Source organism: Mchenga conophoros, linkage group LG4 (genome assembly GCF_057382185.1).
Source record: "Mchenga conophoros isolate Kocher_MC1m ecotype Shallow Benthic linkage group LG4, M_conophoros_male_GT1.1, whole genome shotgun sequence".
Taxonomy (NCBI): Eukaryota; Metazoa; Chordata; class Actinopteri; order Cichliformes; family Cichlidae; genus Mchenga; species Mchenga conophoros.
Window position 1 is genome coordinate 9,363,924 of NC_140529.1, and position 26,135 is coordinate 9,390,058.

The window sequence follows — 26,135 nt, forward strand, 5'->3', positions numbered from 1 at the left end:
GTAGATTTATATATATCCATCACTATTTCTACTCCTTGCATCTTTGGCTTTCCACCTGTCTCCTCTCATTCACACACATGTATTCTGTTTTGCATCTACTTGCATTCATTACTTATTTCCGTAGAGCATTCCTCCACCTCTACAGGTGCTCTCTACTCTCACTACGGATCACAATGTCATCTAGAAATATCATAGTCCAAAAAGACTCCTGGCTAAATCTCATCCATCAAACTGTCTATCACCTCTGCAAACAAGGGGGTCATAGCAGCTGACTGATGTAATACCACCCAACCTTGAACTCTTCTCTCACTCCTACCACAAACCTACCACTGTTTTGTTGTTGCCATACATGTCCTACACCACCCACAAATACTTCTCTGTCACTCCTGATGCTCTCATGCAGTACCACAGTTTCACTCTTGGCACCCTATCACTTGCCAGAGGAATGAAGATAGTGTTACAAAGACTGTGTTGGACAATCTGTTTAAGAATTTAATTCAGTTCCATTATCGATAACACGATTTGATTCCTTATCAATTCTCTTATTGATTCTTATTGGATTCTCATTGGCTCCTGTTTGGGAGTAAGCAGTACATCAAATACATTACATTCTGCAAATTACTTGCATGGTGTGTGGTCAAATGTTTGTGCATGTTGGAGGTCTTTCCCATCTTTGTTGTAATTAGTGTTGGGGTTGTTATATATAAAGTAAGGCATTATACTAAATTATAAATTATATATTTTTGTATAAAATGACCTGGAACGCATTGTGTCCTACCAGTAATATAATATAAACCTATAGGCTGCAGTCCCACACACCAACACTAATCATGATGGGTTTTACATGAAGTATGTGAAATTTTTGATGCATTTGATTGATTGATTGATTGACCTCATTATCTCCTCATTATGATATTGATTTGTGATGGTGTGCGGGACAGTAGCCTATAGGTTTGTATTGTTTCAGTTAAAGTAATTTAATGAGTATTAAGGACCCCAACAATGATCAGAACAAAGAGGAGAAATTCCTCAGGCATCCACAAACATTTGACCACACAGCATGCAATTAATTTGCAGAATGTAATGGTAAATGGTAAATGGCCTGTATTTACCGTATACAGCGCTTTTCTAGTCCCTAATGACCCCAAAGTGCTTTACACATCCAGTCATCCACCCATTCACACACTAGTAATGTCTATGCTGCTGTTTGTGTTTGTTTCTTTTTTTTTTCTTTTTTTTTTTTTCCTGTCCCGTTTGGCTCTTTTGCCATCAGAATTGTTGTCTAAAGGCAAAGAAAGATGCCCAATGGATTTACTTTACCAAATTGACCATCCCAGCCTTGTCATAATGGTCCATTTGATTCACCTTTTATTGTTTATTTTATTTTCACTTACTGAATATGGGACAGACTTGACTGGGGGAAAGAAGGGGAGAAAGAAAGAGGGAAAGAGAAACAGCTGAGAAGAGGGACGGGGGAGAAGGGCAAAAACCAAAAACCAACAGAATGAGCAGAAAAAGAAAAAAAAGAAGAAAAAAAGAAAAAAAATGCATATATCAATCACCTGGGTCACCTGCTGAGAAAGAAAAAAGAAAACAAGCAGAAGAGAACAAGAGTAATAGAATAAACAACATCACAATGATATATGGGAATATGACAGTAAATACTAAATATTAAACATTATTGTGCAGCACATAAGATCAACAGAACACAGTGTGCTTTGAGGTAGGAGCCAAAAAGGGTGTAGTTTGTGGGTGTGATCACCCGTGTGTACACCTGTGAGCATGGACGCGTTTGTTTTTTGTTTTTTAAAAGGTTCCTTCATGTAATGATCTGCTAGAGGGTGTGGGGGGGCCACAGCCCCGTCCTTCAGGGCATGAAGCAGGTATGGAGGAGATCAAAACTCCAGACATCCAGAGGCCCCCAGAACACAAGAGACCAAGGAAGACCAACAGAGGGGCAGCCGCGCCACTGTCCCAGAAAGAGCTGAGGAGAGTCCCAGATGAGGGCTCACTCAGCAGCCGCGGAGCAGAAGCCAGGGGGAGTTGCAGTGACGCGCCCGTGAGCTCCGCCGGCAGCCAGCCGTGCCTGAGTGACCGAGCCCCAGGCCGAGAGGCCGGGGGCACCCCACCTCCGAAGTGGCCCGAGCAAGCCCCAGGCTCCAGGCCCCGATAAGCGGCCGCCAAGGAGTGAGCCGGTGTGTACCCGGACGCCCATCCCCGGACACAAAGAACCACCAACGCACCGATGTCTGAGGGAGTCCGCCACTGGCAGGGGAAGTGGTGGTAGGGGGAGATAGGCCTCCATACCTTGGAGGGCCTAAGATGTCCCCAGAGAGGTGGCGCCTGACACCCAACCTGACATATAGACACAGAAATACAGGCACACACATATACAAACATCCATTCCCACCCTCATGCTCTCATATACACTTACTCCACACTCAATTAACGTGGAGACAGACATAAAGAGACGCTGTACACACGATCACACTCCCCAAGCGTACTCTAAGGGGCAGGGATAGCTCAGTAGGTAGAGTGGTTGCCCCATGATCGGAAGGTCGGGGGTTCGATTCCCCTTAACAGCTACCCTGAGGTACCCCTGAGCAAGGTACCGTCCCCACACACTGCTCCCCGGGCGCCCAATGGCTGCCCACTGCTTCACTGAGTGAATGGGTTAAATGCAGAGAGCAATTTCCCCACGGGGCTCAATAAAGTACACACTTTCTTCTTCTAAGCCCCGGGTCTAGGTACCCTTGCCCCTGGAGGGGGGGAACTGCACCCAGACCCAGGTGGTGTTACCCTTTTCCCTGCGGTGGGGGGAGGCAGACCGCCCCGACTCCGCAGCAGCAGGGAGGCCCCACACTCCAGACCGCAGTCGGACGGCCAACTCCTCCTCCTAGCCCCCCCGCTCCAGCAGGTCGCAGAGAATGGGGGTGAGAGAAGACTCCAAACCTCCCTCCACCCGCTCATTGTAGTGTTGATGCATGTGTGTTCTAAGGTGCATTTAAAACCCAGGAGGGCATGGAGCTACCTGCCAGAGAGCAGCAGGTAAGCGCGTGGTCCCTCCTGCTGGCCCTCAATGTCTACGTGTATTTAACATTGAGAGGTGGGCAACGACGCCAGGGGTGGGGTGTACACCCTGATGGTACTTTGGATTCCGTGTATCGTGCCCACCCACAAGATCCTATATGTATGTGTAATGAGAGTGTGAGTAATGTGAATGTCTAAGTTGTGGGATAAAATTGAGGCAGAGGCAGCCAGAAGGGGACAGGGGGGGGGGGGGGGGGGGTGGCCTCCTCTGTACCCTGGTGACATACCCCTACTCCAAGGTCCTGCATGTGTGGGTGGTTGTGGTGGAGCGGGAAGAGGGAGGCAGCTGGAGATGGGGAGGGAAGGAAGGGAGGGGCAAGTGACCCCTCCCTGGGGCCAGCTCCCCCGCTGACCCCAGTAGGCACCCCCATACTCCGCGACCCACCAGGGAAAGGGGGCTCAGGCCCATCCAGACCGAGGCCCAGCGCAGCAGCGCCTCCCGGCCCCACAGAGCCCAGGACAGTCCACCCAACCCCACCACAGAGAAAACTGCACCCACCCCACCATCCACTCTTCTTCCAGACTACATAAGACAATAAACACCCAGGCTGAGATCTTCCTCCACCTCTCCTGTATCTCCCCCTCCTGTAGAGAGAGCCCCTGAGGAGAGGAAAGCTCCTGCAAGATGTGACAATCTTCCCCACCAGTTGAAGAGCCCCCCAGGTGGCTCGATGCACCGGCGGCACCCTGCTCCAGGGCTGGGCCCCCATGCACCCACCCGCCCACAACCCCGGCAACACACCAACCAGGACCCAAGCCCCCGAGGCCCGGTTTTTCTTGAATACCTCAGCCCAGAGACGGAGCGCCACCAGAACCTCACGCCCATCCCGGACCCACCCAGGGGCAGCCAGGCTACCAGGTCAGTAACCCACGTCCGTCAGCACAGACCCTCCCCTAGTCCCGCTGCACGCAGCCGCGAGGAAACCGTCACCTGAGAGCCAACAGAGCCCGTAACCGGACATGACCGCTACCCCGGGTTGAGCCCCCCAAGGAAAATGCCTCCGGGGAACCCCCCGACGCCCTAAGCCTGTCCCTACCCCCACACCAATCACAACAGTGAAGGCGGGACCAAACTATGACCCCCCACCCCCACTAGGTGATGGAGCTGATCAAAGGAGCCCAGAGCAATTGATCTGATGTGGTGGCAGAGGCTGTATCAAGACTAATGTAATCTAATAGATAATTTCTATATTGGTTAGAATTAAGATTATTTTTATTTTTCCAGTTCATGAGGACTGTTTTCTTGGCTATGCATAGGGCAGTGAAAACCATATGGGCGATATTCTTTTCTGAAGTGACATTATCTAAGCTGCCCAACAAACACACTAAGGGGGAAGTTGGAATGTTACATTTCAGATACTTCGATAAGTCTTCACATATCTCGCGCCAAAACTTCTGAACTGGTGGACAGAACCAAAGAGCGTGGATATAATTGTCCGGTGAATTGGTTTGGCAGTGTGAGCAGTTGTTGGTAGACGTAAAGCCCATCTTGAACATCCAATGACCTGTATAGTGCACTCTATGTAATATTTTGTATTGAATTAATTGAAGACTGGGATTTCTAATTAGATGAAAGGTTTTTAAGCAAATCTGAGACCAGAAGTTTAGGTCTAAGTTAACTGATAAATCCGCTTCCCATTTTGCAATAGGAAGTGATATTGATTCATCTGTTTTAGAAAGCATTCTGTATATTTTGGATAGTAATTTGGGGGTTTTAAGAGTAAGAAATTGAACCACACTTGGTGGTGTTTGTAGTTCAACTTGACCCGGTTTAAATTTCTTTTTTACTATGGATTTAATTTGTTGATATTCTAAAAATCTTTTCTTGTTGATCGCATATTGTTTGTGTTTGTTTCTTAGTCCATGAACTTGACTTTGGAGTTGGGGCAACTTGGGGCTCAGTGGATCATCTACCAAGACAGTGGAGGCTGGTATCTCACTTCAACCCCTTCAACCTGCATGTCAAAGTATCCTTAGCTAAAATAATGAACCCTGAGTTCCTGAGTCTGATGTATCCATCGATTGCGAGTGTGTAAATGTTACACAAGGTGTTCGGATACAGAGAAAAGCACTGGTGAATGAAGTGAATGAAGCAATCGGAGTAGAAAAGTGCTATGTAAGACTATTTACTCCAAGTGCATGAATAATTGAGCAATCAGGTTACATTTTAGGCCCCAAAAGATCTGCATCATTTTTATCAGCCATCACTCAGCAGCTGGCTAAAAGGACATATTATTAGCATTTATCCTTTTCTATAGGTAATTTTACTTAAGTACTTTTTAAAGCACTTATAAAGCCTGACAAATGCATTTTAATTTCACTATATTAACATCCCATTTTTATCCACAAAAGTTGAATGATCCATGATAATATTATGATGACGTTGCGTTGCTACCAGCTACCTGGTGCTGGTATTGCCTTTATTTTCTAATAAATGCCAAAAATAAATGTATGCTTGTTATACCTTAATAAGAATGACAGTGCCAGCAAGTGTTATGTTGTTTGGGTATAGGCAGTGTTTGTATATTCCTGGTTACAGCGTTGCTGAGGAAGCAAAATTTTGTACCAGGTTGCCAAAACTCTGACATTGTAAGCTGCAGCCAGTGAAAACAAACGCACACATGTATACATATGCACACACACACATACTAACACACAGACATACACACACAGCAGGGTTGGTAAGTCTAAGTTAAATAGTCTAATGTGGAATCCTCTCTCCCGCTCCCTCTTACACAAACACACACAAATGGTTGGAGGCAAATATTACTTCATCCTAAGTATTTTTAAATCAGGTGATGACAGAAAGAGAGTGGGGCAAAGGCACACATTCAGCCACTGTGGTTTTGGGTTGAGATGTGATGTGTGTGTGTGAGGTTAACAAGCTCTTACAGCCTTGTTATCACACTGATGAAAGACAGAGTAAGAGAGGGAAAGAGAGAATAAAAAATCTCCCAGAAAGAAAGCAAAATGGGTGTGATCATTTGCTTTTCTTTTCAAAAGGCTCCTACATAAACCTCGTCGCTTTGTTAGTGGGAAGTGCCTTTGTTAGTGTGTCTTTTTATGTGTGTGTATATTAGTAATCATAGTTTAAACAGAACCAGACCAGACTCTCTATATCTTCAACTGTCCACCCATTATCTGTCTTTATTGTGTGTATATGTTTGCATGTGTTAGGAAAATTCTGCAGAAGCTTGACAGGAATAACTTCCAAGCACAAAACAACTCCAAGATATAGTTGCATTGCCTCATTTTGGGAAATTTTAATATTGTGTTATGTAGATAGGTTGAAACAGTGCGGAGGGACTGCATGTCCTTGAGTATGGCCATCTAATTGCAATTAAAGCAGGCATGTATTCAAGTTTTTCTTGAATACCTCACTTTTGATCTATTATAACCATACAACCATTTTTACCTAAAGCACTTTACGTAGCAAAGCATGGCAGCTAACTTATGCTTTGGGAGAATTTCTCCCTTGCTGTGAAAGTAAACAATGGTTCACTTTCTACACTCAGAATGTAAAACACTGAATATGATGTGTTCTTATATTACAAATAATGTATCACATGGTGTATATATGGAAAAGGATTCAGTTTTAGTGCAGAAGATGAAAAATGAAAGTGAAATGCTGCACAGTAACTGTAGCACGAAATTGATATCGCCACTATTTGGCAGGCAGGAAGAATGTATATAGAAAAAACAGGCACTATTATTAGCTATTGAAATTTCATACCAAAAACTTTGGTAATTAAAGAACTGCTCTTTGTAGATCTTCTACTAAGCCTGTAAGTCTGAATAACACTATTCATATTTATACTTCCTACTTAATGCTCATCTTTTGTATAAGACAACTTTAACAAATGATCTGTAACCCTTTCCACACTGTAAACTGTCAAAGGTGGCAGAACTCAAAACATTAAGGAAACTAATTACATTTTATATATGTTACCGCAGTTCAAACAGTAAGGTTGATATGTAATAAAATACATAAAATACAATAAAATATAAAATATTATGGTTAAATTAAAGTTCTTATTAAGTCATAAATGATCATTTTTAAGGAGAATTTTTGAAGTTACACAAAGGCAGTGTGTGTTTTGATAGGCAGAAGTAATACAACTGTAACTTAAATACTGCAGTGTTTAAATCCAGTCACCACTTATTGTACTTCACTTGCATAAAACTTTACTCAAGACGGCTTAAAATTTAGTTTATAGGTTATCCTGTTTTTAGTGAAGAAAAGATCAATCTGCACACAACTGTCTCACCCTAGTAACAGTAAATAACCCCCTCTCCTCTTCAATCTTGCTGAGCCAGCTTTGCTATTCTGACATCAAGGTAAATGGAATGCAGCCACTCAAACTATACTATGAATGAAACAAAGCAACATAATTTGCAGTTCTCTTTCGCAAAAAAATTTAAACAGTACACTATACCTCTTTATATAATTTTGATTGAAAATCTTGCTCTGTACTATCATAATATCTGCCAACATGTATTTATTTATTTATTTTCAAAACTGACATAACTGCAAGCAATAAACAACATAATGGGGTCATCAGTGGAGTTAAACCAGGCAATAGAATCAGTAGGGTTGTCAGTATTATCATTGGTATCCTTCGCAGTAATAATAACAGAAGTAGTTCCAATAGTATACAGTCCAAGCAGTACTCAGCAGGACTTAACGAACAGAGAGGAAGAAAGAAAGCTGCCTTTACAGCAGTTTGTCAATGGGTGGCAGTGCAGTGTGCAAGGTTTTTGAACCTATAGTGTGTGTGTGTGTGTGTGTGTGTGTGTGTGTGTGTGTGTGTGTGTGTGTGTGTGTGTGTGATATTTTCTCATCTGCAATGTGGTATGGTGTTTGGCAAGAGTCCAAAGAGGTACTGACAGATCTGCTCAGGAAAACCTCCCCTGTTCAGAAGACTGCTCATGCTCTCATGCTCTCATGCTCACATGCACACACACACACACACACACACACACACACACACACACACACACACACACACACACACAGACACCTCCTCCCTCTCCTCACACTCTGTGTGACCCTGACATCAGCCCTGCACTCTCTCCATCACTGTGTTGCCTTGGCAACAGGCCCCAGGGTAAGGCTGTGAATGTTGTTCATGATGTTTGTTTCTTTCTTTCTTTTTTGCTTGCTTGATTGTGTGACCAGCATGTTAAAGTAATGTGTTTCTACGTGTGAGCATACAAACTAAATCAGTTTTACACTTTAAATTCTGGTGTTTTTAGCCTACAGGTACTTTCTACGAACATGAGGCTGGAAGTGAGTAACCATGATAATCAGAGTGAGAGTATGTGTTGTATGTGGTGGTGATGGTGACAGAGTGTCATAGTGAGAAGCAGATAGCCTCTTTGACTTTTGTGAGTGCTGTCATTGAGTAGGAGGCTTAAGACCTCACAAATCATTCCAGCTCCTTTCTGTAGTACCAAATCAAAAACACTAGGGGGCAGTCTGGACTGTATCTGAACTGGAAGCTGAACCTTAAAGTGAAAAATACTGACACTGGTATAATTATGCAAAAATATGCATTCTATTTGCAGACAAAATGGCATTCTTTTGCCTATCACTGTTGCAGAATTTGATCGATCTATCTATCTATCTATCTATCTATCTATCTATCTATCTATCTATCTATCTATCTATCTATCTATCTATCTATCTATCTATCTGTGTCTGCCTAGTTGCCATGGTTGCAGTGCTGGCCCGGGTCAGGACCTTACGGGATCCGACTGTAAATGAGCATTGTGGGGCTTTGATGGGAATCCGTGATGGGTTTTCAGTTGCTACGGTAACACTTGATCCTGCGCCATTCATCTTAGTATTTCTCGCCGTCTGCAGTTCTCAGTTAAATCTTCATTTGGCAGTTAAACCATTACTTCTGCTTCTGTTCTGCCATGTTTTAACCTTCATAGAATGAATAATGCAGGGAGACATCAGCACCAGTCATTTTACTGCTGTTCCTGTTTGTATTAATTGTATCACATTGTATAACACACAGGTACTAAAAACTTTGAGCTGACTCTAGAAGAGAATCACTTGCCATAAACATCCAAGTTAAAATGTGCCACAGAGCAGCATTAAAAACAAAACAATAAAAGTGCTAAAGTGTAAATTGGCAAAGGTTTGTAATGACAATACATGAGACCTAATATAGATGGTCCCACCTGGCTCCACTCACTTTTACAGTATATAAAGTGGAGTGCATGATTCCAGTTAAACAAATGTAATTGGAACAATGAAATCCACTCAACAAAAATCATCACAGTATTGTTTGAGCTTCATAGCTCAGATGTTTTAGATGGAGTTCACATTGAAAAGGTTGCTGAGGTGCTTTGTAGACCAGAGCTCTTTGAGCTAGTGTTAAGTGGAAGCAGCCAGTCGCAGATTGCATGATGCAGACCAAAGAGTGGAGAAAGTCGCTCTGCCCACAGAGGGATGGATTTACACCTAACAGTTAGCCACATACTTGCCAAACTGTGGAGCTTCTTTTTTAACCAAGAGCACAAGGTGATCATTGTGTGAGTAGAAAATGCAAGGAAAACTACTATCCTCCACCAATCTCTATGTATTATTGTAGTGTCTACCTTACAATATAAAGCACCTTGAGGTGACTGTTGTTGTGATTTGGTGCTGTATAAATGCAATTTAATTGAAAACTGAATTCAATTATTCCTTTGGGAGTGAAAAGAAGAAAGAAGGAAAAAAGCAAGTCAGTAATGAGTGGAGCAGATAACAATTATTAACTACTAATAGTTATTGTTACTAGTTTAGCAAAGTAAATGTGGGAGAGACACACACATCAACTTTTACTAGAATCACATCATTGTTTTTTTTTAATCTTTTTTATTTTGACAGTTAATATTAACTCAGTAGCAGAGTAGCCTGGTATGTTTAGCTCTGCTTGCCATTATGTGACTGAGTATTGTTCATGTCGTTAGCAAGTCAAAGTAACGTACAAGCAGTATAAACACCGGCGATCGTGGCTCAAGAGTTGGCAGTTTGTCTTGTAATCGGAAGGTTGCTGGTTTGAGCCCTGGCTCGGACAGTCTCGGTTGTTGTATCCTTGGGCAAGACACTTTACCCGTTGCCAACTACTGGTGGTGGTCAGAGGGCCCGGTAGCGCCAGTGTTCAGCAGCCTCGCCTCTGTCAGTGCGCCCCAGGGTGGCTGTGGCTACAATGTAGCTTGCCATCACCAGTGTGCGAATGTGTGGATAACTGAACGTGTAAAGTGCTATACAAATACAAGGCATTTACCATAACCAGGCCACTTAGTCTTGGGCATTGTAAATGGGCATAAATTAAATATGGCCTCGCCCATTTCTGGGGTAGTCTTTTACCTGTTCTTTTTATAGGTATGTTGTTGTCCTTGTTTGTCTCAGATTATTCATTAAATAAATGTGATGAACACTGATTGGAGGGGCTCTATCTGAATTTTGGCGTAGAGCCTGGGCAAACTCTAGAATCGCCACTGAAGCTTCTTTTATGTACAGATGTTCCAGCATACAAATGTATGTCTCCACTCACAAAATTAAACTCACTGAACTTGATTTGACTACCACGCTACCATGCTAAACGCTAACTGTATCCTAATGTAACTGATAGATGATTCATTTAACATGGGATCTAATACAGAGGTGGAAAGTAATGAAGTACAAATACTTTGTTACTGTATTTAAGTAGAATTTTCAGGTAACACAAATGTCTGTATTTTCTAGTCCTTACAATTTCAAAACATACTTGTTGAATCAGATTTAAGACATTTTAGGGCAGTTATTATTTCACATCACTGCACATCTTCAAATGGTAAAAAATGGTAAATGGCCTGTATTTATATAGTATTTATAAATATCAAACAAATGTATTTTCTTATTGTGGAACTTTCTGCTAACAAAACATCTACATCATATCTAGGAGAGTAATCTAACTAAAGTATCATTAAATGACTAAAACTATTGGTTGAATATATGGGTTCTTCATTTTGTAGAAACAGAAGATTGCCTAAATAGTCTGACTGTTCTTTGTCACTGTTGCTGACATTGTGTTCTCAGCTGCAGAGCTGCTGCACTGTTAGTCTGAGAGAAACACATCATTATCCAAACAACAGCATGGGTGTGGGGATTTTGAAATAAAACAGACTGGAATCAGTTTATTTCCAGCACTCCATCAAAGCTGTAAGCTTGTTGAGCTGGCAAGGGACTTCCACTTCAACCAATACTCAGGTTAGCCACAGCACATGGAAACATGCTGGTCGGAATGCCAGATCAAGAACTGGTTCCAGAACTGAATAAGTACAAGAAGGACTGGAAGGATGATGGTCTGAGTGCCAACTTTGTAGGGATTTCACCATTGACAGTCCTCCTCTGCCTCCACCTGTTGGGTTCATGGAATTGTTTACATATTTAATTTTTTAACATTACATACATAAATATATAAAGCAGGTTTAAAGGACTCAACCCAGATAAGAAACTATTTGTGAAACTAAGAGAGCATGTGAATTGACAGCTAGAAGACTGGTCAGCTTCACAATAGAGTTTTGGTAGAAATGTCAGTCCTTTACAAGCCCATGTGTGTGTATGTGACATCACTTGGTAGCAGTGTCATCTCATTTCAGCATTGATCCAGGCTAAAATAATTATCTACAGGACTCACACACACATACACACACATGCACATTAGCATGTAAATTAAGCTCCATTCAAGCGCGAGCCCCTAGCCTTCCTCTTTCATTTGACCACATATCAATCCACAGGTTTAGGCATTCAGAGTGAATGAATATGGAAATAATACAGTACACTCTGCAAACTAAGTAGATCTGCTGCTTGGCTGAATGCTGCCTGGTTGAAAAGTGCTTGTGTGTGTTTTGCAATTAGATTCTAACGATGCTAAAAAACTGTACATTCCAGGTATTGTCTCCTGCTACCAGTTGTAACGCTGACAAATGCAAAAGTAAAAAAAAAATGTCAGAAAATGTCAATGGCGTCCACCTGTAAAAACCATGCCTATTTGGGGTTTTTCTGTGGGTTTTCTGTGTGGACGTGTGCAAAAGAAACAAAAAATCTTTCAAAGACATTTTTTCATACGTAAAAACATATAAATTCAGTTAATCACTTGAATTCTGTGACCGAATAATTAAAACCTTTCACCTCCATTTGAACTCAGACTTAAGGCACCAAAAGTTTTTATACCTCAAATTCCTACTGACTTTGGAAAATGTGTTGCAAAATCTAGGCCTAATGTAGAAGAAAATGTGTCCAGACATTAAAATGAAATGTGAATGATTTAGTTGAATCTTTATAAAACTCCTGTAACTGAGAAATCAGAATGATAGTCAAGAGCCTATATGCATAAGAAAACAAAGAAAATATATAAAATCTTAGATAGCACCAGCTACTTTGTAGTCCAGTAAAGTCATGCTACACAGATTCTGCAACCACTTTATAACATATGCTAGTTCCTTAAGTACTCATTAAGGCCAGTATCTAATCAGCCAATCATGTTAGCAGCTCAAAGTATCTAGGTGTGTAGACATAGTGAAGGTAGTTCAAAACCGAGCATCAAAATGGGGAATGAAGGTGACTGAACGTGGCATGGTTGTTGATAGGAAAGCAACAGTAAATCAATCAACCACTCGTTACAAACGTTCTCTGAACAGCAACATGAAATTTATCTCTCACAGAATCACCAAAACTGGACAACAGCAGATTAGAAAAATGCCTTTACTGGATCTCAGTCCAGTAGAGCATCTATGGTATGTGGTCAAAGAGGAAATTTGGATAAACAGGTAACAAATCTGTAGCAAGTGTGTAATACTATCATTTCAATATGGACCAAAATCTCTGAGGAATCTTTCCAACACCTTGCTGAATGTCTGTTTTTTTCAAATAAACCTTTGCTGAGAACATCAGAAAAGGTGTTTATTGCCCATATATACTTTCAGCTGAGGGGCAGTTTCACTGCGACCACTAAGTCAGGGCTGTGTGTCGGACAGGGTTGTCTGCAGCACGGGGGCCCCACAGGGAACGGTTCTGGATCCGTTCCTCTTCACCATCACACTGCAGACTTCTCCCACAACTCCACCCAGTGCTTCCTGCAGACGTTCTCTGATGACTCTCCAATAGTCGGCCTCATCACTGATGGGGACGGCAAGGAGTACAGAGAACTGACCCAAGACTTTGTGGACTGGTGCCAGCTGAACTACCTCCAGATCAACACTAGTAAAACCAAGGAGCTGGTGGTAGACTTCCGCAGGCACAAACATCCTCCACTGCAACCACTGAACATCCAAGGTATGGACATCAAGGCTGTGGACAGCTACAGGTACCTTGGTGTTCATCTGAACAATAAACTGGACTGGACTCATAATTCAGAAGCCTTCTACAGAAAAGGGCAGAGCAGGCTGTACCTACTGCGGAGACTCAGGTCTTTTGAAGTGAGGGGCCCACTCCTGAAGACCTTCTATGACTCTGTGGTGGCCTCAGCCATCTTTTATGGTGTGGTCTGCTGGGGCGGCAACATCTCTGCCGGGGACAGGAAGAGACTCAACAGGCTGATCCGAAGGGCCAGCTCTGTTCTAGGATGCCCTCTGGACCCAGTGGAGATGGTGAGTGACAGGAGAATGGCGGCTAAGCTGTCATCCCTGTTGGACAACATCTCCCACCTCATGCAGGAGACTCTGACAGCACTGAGCAGCTCCTTCAGTGGCTGCGGCACCCACGATGTGGGATGGAGAGATTTGGCAGGTCTTTCTGGGGTGGGCTCGGGTGAGCCTGAGTGCTGAAGATATCTACCTATTCGGAACCATGATAACAGGGTTCTGGCTGATTGGAGCTGGCTTGGCCCTGACTTATCGAAGAATTAAGGAAGCGGAACCGGCTGTTCAAACCCCCACAAGGCTGCCCACTGGGAGTGAAACGATGGGAAGAGGCGTGAGTTTCTCAAAATGGGCTCATTGAGTGCAGCACGGATAAGATCTTGGAAGGCTATGGCTGCTGTGAATACTCAGAATAAAATCTCTGACTGCAGACTGGATTACATCTCGGAAGGGCTAGCTTGGAATAACATCTCTGGGCGCAAATTGGATGACATCTCGGGGAGGCACACTGTCGTGAGTTCTCAGAATCGGCTCCTTGAGCACAAGAAATGACAACATCACAGAACGCAAGTACGGCGAAGCTCGTGGCTCTCCAACGGGAGATTGAGAGACCAGTGTTGGACTGTAGAACTGCTTTGAAATTCATATGAGCTGTTCGCACTAAAGTAAAAACCACCATCACTTCATGCGGAGACCCCATCGGCGCCAGCTGCGGTCTCAAGGCTGGAGCCGAACAAAAACACCCTGATAACGACTGTGTTTAGTCTGTTCCTTCCCATTCCATGCAAGGTCACCTGGGTTGGCTGTAAGACTGTTTACTTAGCCTAGCAGGGCGAAGGACACTGTCTCAGCTGAACTCTGGACATGCACACACATACATATACACTGATATGCACACACTCATCCCCTCTCCCGTTCCAAACGCCTTCGATGCTTATTCCCTTCCGATGCTGACGGTGGATCAAGGAGACCAGCGCACAGGCTGCAGGCCCGGATGTACTGTCTAAATCGGCTGTCTCTCACCCTTTACCCACCCCTGTTGCTTGTCATGTGTTTCTTTGGTGCATTAAGAGTTTTTTCATGTGCAGAGGTGTTTTTTTCTGTTCTCAAACTGATCTCCCTGTTGGAGCTCAGTCTGGGGGGAGTTATTTTTTTCTCCTTATCTTTCCTCGTGCGGTACATTTTCCATTGTTATACTTCTCTGACCTGTCTTCCCCATGTGATGTTTTGTGTAATATATGTATGGTCGGAGGGTAAGATGGTGTCGCCATTGCGTGCAATAGGTCGGCAGCCTTATGAAATTTCCCCTTGTGGGACTAATAAAGGTATATCAAACAAAGACTTTTGCAGCTGATCAAACCCACACATGTGCAATTAGAATGCTATATGTGCAATTCTTTTTCTGACAAAGTTGTACTTTTGTATGTTCTTACTCAGTTGTAAATAGCATTTGTATTCTATTTTATTCCAGTGTTTTCTAATTTCTACTACATAACTTTGCACTTTTGCTGTAACGAAACAAATTTCCCACCTGTGGGACTAATAAAGGTAATCTTATCTTATCTTATCTTATCTTATCTTATCTTATCTTATCTTATCTTAACAGTGTGTTTCTGGTCTTGCTCTTTCACATTTCATATATACACATGTTTTCATTTCTAAGTAATTTGACTGAAAACACAAATGAAATCCTGGAAAGCATTCAGGCAAGTAAGAGCTCTGACAGACAAGTACAAACACTTTTGATGAGTTGTGCGATTTCGATGAGAATCGCATCAGCACAACAACAAATATATGGAATTCTTTTTCTATCATAAGTCGAGCCCAAGAAAACAGTTGTGCCCTGAGGCAACTGTCGTTATGATTTGCGGCTATATAAATAAAATTGAACTGAACTTAATTGAAAAAACTTAATCTGAGCAAACAATTTAATTTTTTGAGTGCAATGAAATAATTAAAGAACTCACATGTTCATAACACAAAGAAGCCATCATGCACGTGAGAGTGTCTGTTTTGCACGCATTGCTACAGTTTCCCGCTCTTGCAGGTTGCTCTATGCACTTGGAGGTGAATCCTGCTGACAAGTGACTTTTGACTATTTGGAGGTGGAGCCCAAAGGAAGTGGGGTGTCATATTGTCATTGGTCACTTTGATGGATAGTTCAGGTTACTGCGTTAAACTGAGTAACATCGTGGCAGCCATTTTAAGCTGTATTTGTTTACAGTATTTGTTTGCTATAGAGCAGTGGAAATACTGACAGCTGTCACTGGATTACTTTACTGCTTAAGAAATCTAAGCCAAGTTCTGAAGCCACTGCAAAAACATTTAAACCTGTCAACAAAAAGTTGCTCAGTCTGCAGCAACAACATGTAACTGCACAAACTGGATGGGAATGCTTCAAAACATGCTCCAGAAAACTATGGTTTTTAATAGATTTTTTTTCTATATTAAAGTGAAGTCAATAAATCAATGCATCCACTGTGCTCAGTAGAAGTAACAACTGTATTTGAATTGGCAAACTGTAATTTCAAAAGGTCAAGAAATCCTCAAGACAGCAAGTTACTCATGTGTAGCACGAGTATAACTTATAGCTATTGATCGATGGTCATGACAATTTAATGATCATGAACCTGACCTCACGGCCTATTGTTTGCCAGTGGCGCTAGTGTCAGTCATTATGTAAATGTACTGTCTATAAGGTACAGGCATTCAGCTGAGACTGAAGAAGTCACTTGAATCAGTAACAAAACATTTTGTACAGATGAATAGAATTATAAAATTAATTATACAAAGGCTAATATTTTACAATAAGCTGTTTTTAGTAGGATTTAGGATTTTTCCACAACTGTAAAAAGTTGGTAATCAGCACTTGATCATTGCATTTGTTTGCTGTTCATCAAAACAGTATTACAATATTTTTACTGCCAATCACAGATCTATGTACCAACCAGAAACAGCTCCTTTAATGCTGTTCCCTTTATAAACACTATTAAGATTTGTAAATAAAGAAATACATAAACTTATCAAACAAAAATGTAAAAAAATGTAAAGAAAATTGTGCAAGAAGTATTTAAGCAATGACAACAGACAACAAATAGTTGTTGTTGTTTTTTTTGTTTTTTTGTTTTAGAAACGATGCATCCTCTTCATTATGATGATGTTTTCTAATCATAAAATCTATGTAATCCTGTACAACTCATTGATGGAACAGCAGTGCAGTAGCTTCAAAACTTGTTCTGGTTTTAAAGATTTTATCAGCAGTAAAGTAATCTCGTGACAGTTGTCTGTATTTCCACTGCTGCACTACAAACAATAACTGCTGACAACTGTTTGGAGTTTGAAACATGAAAGCACAGACTTTGGCTCCAAAAATGCAGCATTGCAGCTCCCATATTTGGGAAATTTTGGCTTAATCTTTGTTTAGTGCAGTGGTGTCCAACTCCAGACCTCAAGGGTCGGTGTCCTGCAGGTTTTATATGTGTCCCTAAATTACCTTCTCAACATGTCTTGAACTTTTCAAGAAGCCTGGTAATGAACTAATCATTTGATTCAGGTGTGTTGACCCAGGATGATATCTAAAACCTGCAGGACGCCGGCCCTTGAGGCCTGGCGTTGGACACCCCTGGTTTAGTGGAATGAAATAGAGCCAGGTCATTCATGTAAAGTCACTGGTGCAACTTTTGCTTTGGAAAAACTTGCGGATGGTTCTTGCTGTTGTTTGATACTGGCATAGATACTGGTAGTAATAAATACAGAAATAACAACCCGATAAACTCAACAAAGTTAGCAATTAAATTTTTCATAACAGCTGACACATTTCTTGAAAACTCCTTCCCGTTTCACTTAATTGCAAACACAAAACTACATTTTCAAAATGCATTTACAGAATGTTTCCTGGGAAAATAAAGTAATTACATAAAAGCTGTTTTATCTTTGCTCATAGATACAGTGTTTTTAGATTGTACAGTGAGTATATAAATACCACTGCTGAGCAATCATTGAACAGTAAACAAGGTAAATAAGTATTTAGAGCAAGTCCACTCTAGTCCATGTATCCATCTTATATTTCTACAAAGTATACATACACTATACAGTTAATATTCAAGATCATAATGGCCACAAAGAATCTGTTGAGACTGGTTTTCTACTTATTGATCTGCCTCTCTTAGGCATAATATAAAAAAATGTTTTTACAATTGTATTGTACTTCTCATATGACTTGAAGATTTATCAATTTTCTTATGCAATACATAGTAAAACAAGCAATATATGTGCTGCATTAGAAAAATTGAGAAATGATTAAAGCCACTTTCATGAGAGAACTAGAACATGAGACGCATATTCTTATGTAGAGTTAGGTGTAGAGTTGGATTTCAGAAGAGCAAAAGAGTGTTTTTAGGATTCTAAAAGTGAAAGACTGAAAACAGGTTGTTAATGTGACAGCAAATTCAGACTTATGTTGAAAGTGATTTAATGTTACCAGTAAGATTGCTGCCTTAACTTTTACAATGTCACACTCCTTCAATCAGAATCAGAATCAGAATACTTTTTCTGATTCAATGACATGAAACCAATAAGTTCATATGTTGTCAGATTAATAGAAAAGAATGCATGTGTGAAAGGGGCTTACTGAGTCTCTGATGTATGTTCCCTCTGTGTGCACACGTCTTCTCTACAAACATCTGTCCTTTGCTACAGAGCAACTGTGGGTGGGTGTGTTTGTGTGTGTGACTGAGGGAAAGGTTGATGAGACCAGACTGACCACCTGCTCACTGACAGAAGTAAAGACACACAGCGACATTTCATAATCCTGAAAACCTCATTCACATTACTGCTGGAGGGAATAATGTGAATGCACGCACACACACACACACACACACACACACACACACACACACACACACACATAGTCATCACATTGCTGAGGGATGTCCCTGCCTTTGTGTGTCCCTTCCCTTGTCAATATGAGGGTTATTGATGAGACAGCACAGCAACAGACCTCAGTGAAAGAGGGACTCCTCCTCTCCCCCAAACATTCACCACACCAGCACAGCATTGTTTTTACACTTTTGTGGGAAATGTCTTTAAAACATTCGGAAATAACCACTGATTGTATTTTTTGTCTCAAAACTTGGACTCAGCACTCACCTTGACTTATATTCTGTTGGAGCCAGTCTCAAGTAGCTCTTCTGCAGTTTTTGGTAATTTTACATTCATGTTTACGTTACGTTCGTGCTTTGTTAATGCAGTGCAGGTCAAGTAAAAGTACGAGGAAGATGCAGTGTACATTTCTATCTGCAGAAGCTTACTGCTAGCAAGGTTGTAAAACTGTGCAAATATATATTTCCGTTGAAAGTAATAACTCCCAATTTTAAAGCAATTGGCAGAGTCATTTTGACCCAAAAACAATTTAAATGTTAAATTAATCTGTAGTGATGTGGTCTGTCTTGGTGAAAAGAGACCTGAGTGTTAAAGTGAAGCTGTTTATTTACCATTCAATCTATGACCCTACCTATGGTCACAAGCTTTGGGTAGAGAACAGAAGACCGAGATTGGAGATATAACAATGGATTGAGCTTCTCCAAAGAGTGGTTGGTCTCTCCCTTAGAGATAGAGGTAAGAGTGGAGTCTATCTAGAGGGGCACAGGGTAAACCTGCTACTCCTCCACATCGAAAGGAGTTGAGGTGATCACACAAGGATACCTTACAGGCGCCTCCAGTGTGAGGTCTTCTGGGCATGTTGTCCCTGGAGAAGAGGCTAAACCTAGGACATGGCGGAGAGATTATATCTCTCATCTGGCCTGGGGATGCCCCAGTGTACCCCCAGATAAGCTGGAGGTGGCTGCTGGGGAGAGGGAGATCTGGATTTCTCTGATTAGGCTCCTGCCCAGGATGACTAGACAAAAAAGATAGATAGATGTTATTTCTTCTATACACCTGTGGATGTACTGATTTCTCACTGACTCCACTTTGCTACCGAAAAGAATCCAGTATCTTCACTGCTACACAGAAAAAAGTAACTGTTGGTAATAAATAATGAGAACTTAATTTTCAAAATTGTAAACAAATGTGGTTTTAAGCTTATGATGTTTCCAAGGTATAACTTGGTTTAACACAGTAAACCGAACCTGTCCATTACAGATGCTGCGGCGTCTGTGATTTAAAGTGACCAGTCACATTAGGATCCCATTTTCTTTGAGTTTTGTCAAAAGTCAGGTTAATTCCAGCAAGCAGAATTCAGCTTTGACAGCAGAGTTGCCTGCATTAATCTGCTGCAGTGCTCACAAAGAAGCCACTTGTGGGCATGAGTTGCTGAATTTATGGGCAAGGAATTTAATTGCATGAGTAGCAATGAATACCTGCACCTCTGAAATGAAATTATTTGCTTGTGATTATGTTCTTTTTTCTTGTATGCAACACTTCCATACACCCTGTCTGTTTCTTTCTCTCTGCCAGGTGTTGTTCAGAACTTCTTCAGTACACTGAAAGAGCAGAAGCATTCAATTATACAAACTACTTCTTCAGTGTCTTTCTTCTGCATTCTCTCCATTCTATCTCACACACACACACACACACACACACACACACACACACACACACACACACAGGCAAATGTGCACACACGCACACACACACACACACACACATACACAAAGGTTTGAATTAAGTTAAAAGCTTCCAGCTGACTGCTATACAGGAAGTCAGATGAATTCACACACTCATCCGTCTTCCGCACTGCTCACACATTCACACATATGCGCATTCACAGTGCATATGCATTCACACAGTGCATTCACACACACAAACATTGCAGTCATTGCAGTCACATACACATTGGTACCAGTTTTCACACATTCACTGTTTCCACATGCTGTTGGTGGAAGATGTGCCAGAGCATCTGCCTTTTTCTTTGTGTGCAAGCCAATAATCTGGAATCAGTAAGTAACGGTTTCCTCACTGCTCAGTGGTCAGCAGATTGGAGTCTGTTCCAGACCGAAAACTGCTCTACCAGAAAGGAGCTACTGAACATGTTGGGATTCAGGTGAGTTTATTGATAAGATAAGATAAGATAAGATAAGATAAGATAAGATAAGATAAAACTTTATTAATCCCTCAGGTGGGTTCCTCTGGGAAATTCGGTTTCCAAAAGCACAGCACCGACAGAAGTTACAGTTACAGAATATTTTATATATATATATATATATATATACACAAACACACACACATATAAATACAGAGACATACTGTATATAAATAAAATATACGAAGGGGATAAATAGAATAAATAGGAATAAAAATAAAAATACAAGTGAATTGCACATTTCAAGTATTGAGGTCTATTGCACCATTGGCTATTAACAAAAATATTGCACAAAAGGTATTGCACAGTGAGGTGAAGAGGCACTACAGCTTAGTTGTTCCCCCCTCCTAATGTTTTTGATGCCATCTTGTATATGGTCACTTTGCAAATATAGCTAGACTAGACCTCACATTAAAATGGTGTCATAATGGGTTCAAGCCATTTATGTGTTTTCAGCATTTCACATTTGTTCAGATTAACTTGGTTTCAACTGGCAACCACTGGAACTGAAAAGTAAATAAACACTGTTATTTAGCTAGTTGTTAGTTGTCAAGTGAGGTTTATTTTTATCATGGAGTGAGTTTCTAATTATTTTTTTGACTATCTTTCTCCTGAAAAACAGAAAGACAAGAATCAAAGTGTTCTTCCTCTTTAACTAATGAACAGAATGGACTCTGTTTAGGGTGAAAAGGGTTGCCAGTTTGACTGCATGTTACTGTTTCAGAATACAACTGCCTGCTGTGTGTGTGTGTGTGTGTGTGTGTGTGTGTGTGTGTGTGTGCTTTAGTGTGAGTGTGACTCAGGCATTCAGCAGGGCTGCAGAGACCAGTAGACAAGCTGCACCACAGGGGTTTACCTACTCCACGGGGTTCACCTGCCTCAGGCTATTTCTGGACTTCTGGATGAAGTTTGTGCCCCATCACCAGGCTGCTTATCTTTAATGAGGAGTACAGACGTTTCACCAGTACATGCAGTGCTGAATGGATCACTTTGAAAAGCATTTTGATATCACTGGCTTTTATTTTGTCTGTATTATTTTGTTGTACTGCATCAACTATTGAAGCAAGTATGTAAGATTCTGTTGAGCTGGGAGAAAAAAACCTTCCTATATCAATATAGGCAAACATCAATAATACAATAAAAAAAAGTATATATATATTAGGGGTGCAACGATACACAAAATTCGAGATTCGATACTTTGGTGTCACGGTTCGATATTTTTTCAATAAAAAAATGTTCATGCCTTTTTAATTTGTCATTTATTAAAATTATAAAAATATATTTTAACTCAAAAATACAGTTTTTAAATTTAATGTTGTTGAAACAAAAAAATAATAAAAAAAAAATCTATCTGATCGAGAAATCACTCATCTTTGGAAAAGAGGGTTTATTACAGAGAAATGGCTATGTCCAAAATAAAAGCTATACTATACGCTTCTTCTGGGCTATATTCTCAGCAGCATATTAAACATATCAGGTCCCCATAAGGAGAATCATCATCTTGTTGTTTTTGTCTGCTTCCATTTGTCTTTGCACTAGGATGATGTCGGCGTAAATGTGCAGTCATATTCGTTGTGTTCCCACTATTGCTGTCAGTGTTAATCTCGTTAAAATGACATTAACACTATAACGCGGCAAAACTCCGTTAACAGAGACCATGGCTCAGGGGGTTGGGAAGCTTATCTGTAACCGGAAGGTCGCCGGTTCGATCCCCGGGCTCTTTTTCCTGGTCGTTGTGTCCTTGGGCAAGACACTTTACCCTACTGGTGATGGCTAGAGGGGCCGATGGCACGATATGGCAGCCTCGCTTCTGTCAGTCTGCCCCAGGGCACCTGTGGCTACAACCGTAGCTTGTCTCCACCAGTGTGTGAGAGTGAATGAATAGTGGCATTGTAAAGCGCTTTGGGTGCCTTGAAAAGCGCTATATCAGGGCTGCCCAATCCCAGTCCTCGAGAGCTACTATCCTGCAGCTTTTAGATGCATCCCTACTCCAACACAGCTGAATCAAATGGTTTGATTACCTCTTCAGCATGCCATCGTGTTTGGCAAAGGCCTGATAACAAGCCATTAATTTGATTCGGGTGTGTTGGAACAAGGATGCATCTAAAAGCTGCAGGACGGTAGCTCTCGAGGACCGGGATTGGGCACCCCTGCGCTATATAAATCCAATCCATTATTATTATTAATGACTTACCACGGATCGTCCCGTGTGTGTGGCTGGACGGTGTCAACACGTTAACAAGCTAACTGTGCTAACGCACTAGTTCCCACCAATTGAGCATTGCATGGCACATCCGACATACTGTTTTACTTTTGTCCATGACGCTCTTACCATCAGGGTCATGCTTTGATACTGGCATAGATACTGGTAGTAATAAATACAGAAATAACAACCCGATAAACTCAACAAAGTTAGCAATTAAATTTTTCATAACAGCTGACACATTTCTTGAAAACTCCTTCCCGTTTCACTTAATTGCAAACACAAAACTACATTTTCAAAATGCATTTACAGAATGTTTCCTGGGAAAATAAAGTAATTACATAAAAGCTGTTTTATCTTTGCTCATAGATACAGTGTTTTTAGATTGTACAGTGAGTATATAAATACCACTGCTGAGCAATCATTGAACAGTAAACAAGGTAAATAAGTATTTAGAGCAAGTCCACTCTAGTCCATGTATCCATCTTATATTTCTACAAAGTATACATACACTATACAGTTAATATTCAAGATCATAATGGCCACAAAGAATCTGTTGAGACTGGTTTTCTACTTATTGATCTGCCTCTCTTAGGCATAATATAAAAAAATGTTTTTACAATTGTATTGTACTTCTCATATGACTTGAAGATTTATCAATTTTCTTATGCAATACATAGTAAAACAAGCAATATATGTGCTGCATTAGAAAAATTGAGAAATGATTAAAGCCACTTTCATGAGAGAACTAGAACATGAGACGCATATTCTTATGTAGAGTTAGGTGTAGAGTTGGATTTCAGAAGAGCAAAAGAGTGTTTTTAGGATTCTAAAAGTGAAAGACTGAAAACAGGTTGTTAATGTGACAGCAAATTCAAGCTAACTGTGCTAACGCACTAGTTCCCACCAATTGAGCATTGCATGGCACATCCGACATACTGTTTTACTTTTGTCCATGACGCTCTTACCATCAGGGTCATGCTTCACATGAAAACCAAAATAGTTCCAAACGCCAGATCTGAATGAGGGTGGGGGAGGCTCAATTTCGGGTAGCGTTGAGGCAGTTGCCATGTTGCAACGGGCTTAGCTTCTGTCTTGCTAGCTTGCGCTGTGCTCAGTGGATCTGCACTCAACAGTGCAGCCTAGGCGGAGTTGTCGAACGCAGATCCACTGAGCGCTCAACACAGACAGCATCATCAGAAGAAAAGTTGATAAAATAAATTTTAAAAAATTGTATTGTTCGATACAAATGCGTACCGAACCGAAAGCACTGTATCGAACGGTTCAATATCGATACGAGTATTGTTGCACCCCTAATATATATATATATATATATATATATATATATATATATACAACTTTCTGCAACTCCGTTAGTTGGCTAACCTCCCTCCGTGCTACTTTGATCTTGCTCTCTAGCCTCCTTACATAATGATCTCACTGAGGGGGTTCAGGCCTATGCAGATCAGCAGTGGGGACAGAGCATCTCCTTGATAGATCCCGCACTTGATGGTGAATTGTGCTATGGGCTTGGAGTTGGCCTCTAGTGTTGTACATGGATGACATCAAGCTGTATGCCAAGAGTGAACGAGACATTGATTCACTGATCCACACTACCAGGCTATACAGCAATGACATTGGAATGTCGTTCGGACTGGAGAAGTGTAGTCGAATGGTAACAAAGAGAGGGAATGTACTCAGAACTGAAGGGATTGAACTACCAGAAGGCAACATTGCAGAGATAGAGGACAGTTACAAGTACCTGGGGATCCCGCAGGCGAATGGGAACCATGAAGAGGCCGCTAGAAAGGCTGCAACCACCAAGTACCTGCAGAGGGTCAGGCAAGTCCTGAGGAGTCAGCTGAATGGTAAGAACAAGATCCGGGCTATCAACACCTACGCCCTGCCCGTGATCAAGTACCCTGCTGGGGTAATAGGCTGGCCAAAGGAGGAGATAGAAGCCACTGACATAAAGACAAGAAAGCTCCTTACCATGCATGGAGGGTTTCACCCCAAGTCCAGCACCCTGAGGCTGTACGTTAAGCGGAAGGAAGGGTCCGGGGACTGGTGAGTGTCAGCACCACAGTCCAGGATGAGACAATCCAAGAATACATTGGGAAGATGGCCCCAACTGACCGAGTGCTCAGTGAATACCTCAGGCAGCAGAAACCCAAGAAAGTGGAGGGAGACGAGGAACCATCATGGAAGGACAGGCCCCTGCACGGTATGTACCACCGGCAGATAGAGGAGGTGGCTGATATCCAGAAATCCTACCAGTGGCTGGACAAAGCTGGACTGAAAGACAGCACAGAGGCGCTAATCATGGCAGCACAGGAACAAGCTCTGAGTACAAGATCCATAGAGGCTGGGGTCTATCACACCAGGCAAGACCCCAGTTGCAGGCTGTGTAAAGATGCCCCAGAGACAATCCAGCACATAACAGCAGGGTGCAAGATGCTAGCAGGCAAGGCATACATGGAACGCCATAACCAAGTGGCCGGCTTAGTGTACAGGAACATCTGTGCCGAGTATAACCTGGAAGTCCCAAGGTCAAAATGGGAGATGCCCCCAAGGGTGGTGGAGAATGACCGAGCTAAGATCCTGTGGGACTTCCAGATACAGACGGACAAAATGGTGGTGGCTAACCATGCGTTCCATGTATGCCTTGCCTGCTAGCATCTTGCACCCTGCTGTTATGTGCTGGATTGTCTCTGGGGCATCTTTACACAGCCTGCACCTGGGGTCTTGCCTGGTGTGATAGACCCCAGCCTCTATGGATCTTGTGCTCAGAGCTTGTTCTTGTGCTGCCATGATTAGTGCCTCTGTGCTGTCTTTCAGTCCAGCTTTGTCCAGCCACTGGTAGGATTTCTGGATATCAGCCACCTCCTCTATCTGCCGGTGGTACATACCGTGCAGGGGCCTGTCCTTCCATGATGGTTCCTCGTCTCCCTCCTCTTTCTTGGGTTTCTGCTGCCTGAGGTAATCACTGAGCACTCGGTCAGTTGGGGCCATCTTGTCTTTATGTCAGTGGCTTCTATCTCCTCCTTTGGCCATATATATATATATATATATATATATATATATATATATATAGGGGGGACCGGGGATAGTTGTAACATTTTTGACATTTCTGTCTGGAAA